This window comes from Arachis ipaensis, chromosome B09 (assembly GCF_000816755.2).
Source record: "Arachis ipaensis cultivar K30076 chromosome B09, Araip1.1, whole genome shotgun sequence".
Classification (NCBI taxonomy): Eukaryota; Viridiplantae; Streptophyta; class Magnoliopsida; order Fabales; family Fabaceae; genus Arachis; species Arachis ipaensis.
The window spans coordinates 19,687,193-19,688,877 of NC_029793.2; the positions used below are offsets into that span (position 1 = coordinate 19,687,193).

The window sequence follows — 1,685 nt, forward strand, 5'->3', positions numbered from 1 at the left end:
TTGATTAATTTACCTTTCATTTTCTCATTTTTATTACTTTACATGCATTGATGAGACAAATATGTTATACTTTAAAGGAGATTGCCAAATTAAAGTTGATTTTTTAGCATGAAAAGTCATAAAGTCATGACGGTATGACTATTATAGATAAAGGTTAATTTAGAAAAATATTAACATCTAGGATGAGTTCCTCTTGTTTAATCTTTGTCACAATTTAATTTACACTACTACTTAGAAAATTTATATATATTAAAAATGATCGATTTTTTTAGATAGTAGTGTAAATTAGTATTATGCATGTATCAAATTATTGTTACTAATATTTAATTTTGACTACGTGAATAATCGCCCAAAAAAATAGATATGGTTGGTCGATTGTGTAAAACGTTTTTACATTATCAGTGCATCACAGTTAAATCTCTTAAAGATATAAAAAATATTGCTTTTTATGTATTTACATAAAGTACATAATAATTAAATACTACAAACAACTGAACATTCACTTAAGAATGAAAATATTTATCCGCATACCTAGTAAAATGAACATCCATCATAGTTTAATTGTATATACTAGAATCCAATCCAAAAGACTAAACATACACTTAAAAGAAGGCTTTCAACTCTTGTGTGATCCATTTTTTATTAATAGACTATTTTTTTTTGGGTGTGTGCAAGAAGATGTAGAAGAAGGAGGAGTAGACTCAACACAAATATTGGCAAAGAAGTTCCTAAAAAATGCAATGAATAGAGTTGCATGCACTCCAATTTGTCTTGACTAGGTCACCCTTGTAACCCAATTTTCAATGTCTCATAAGTTTTCATACATTCTCATTGGCTTCTTCATTGGAAATGGCACATTCCTTGATTCATAGTTCTTGAATTCTCTAATGGGAATCCCATCTACGTATAAGCTGAGTACATATATTATTAGGTAAATGAAACAAATAAACATGCATGCCTTTGGATGAATTAATTAACTAATAAAGGAATTGGTACATATATGATGTAGAGTGAATTCCATAGAATGGAGTAAGTGTCAAAATCAGAAGTGGAATCAAACCATAGGTAGAATTATTGTTTCCTGCCACCTTTGCCTTGTGTGATGATATTAGTGTGAAGAATGTACTAGTTGCCACTCTAATTTTCAAAGAATTCAAAGTATATTTCATCTCAGGTTGATCTTTTTATTGTAACTATACTAGTAAGAATTCTATTTAGTTAATTAGAAATTAATTAACATAATAATATGAAGAGAATTAAAAGAGATAGGAGGGAGGGGTGAATATTCATAGAAAGAGGTAACTGTGTCTGTCTGCAGAATTTTCAGGTACAAGTTTGAATTGAATTTGGAAGTGGCCAAAAAGATAGTGATCCTTGGATTAGAATCCAGAGCCACAGACAGTGTCAATGGGACATCATAAGAGGCTGGTCATTGTTGAGCATCTGGGCATGCCCGTCACAATTTCATTACCAACCCAAACAAGAATTTTCTCATTTGTAAGAACAGGAAGCTAAAAACTAACCATCCGCTATCAAAATATTTATGCTTATTAACTCTTTATTCAGGTATATTTTCATGATATGATATGAATTATATAACCAATTTATTCTACAAGTAAGGTTTCTTTCCAGCAGACCCACACATTAAAACTAAAAAAAAAAATAATCATACACATATAAAACTA

The 1,685-nt window shown here is 29.7% G+C and overlaps 1 pseudogene; it reads right to left on the reverse strand.

Annotated features, from left to right (window-relative positions):
* LOC110266780 lies at positions 776–1,452 on the reverse strand (annotated as a pseudogene).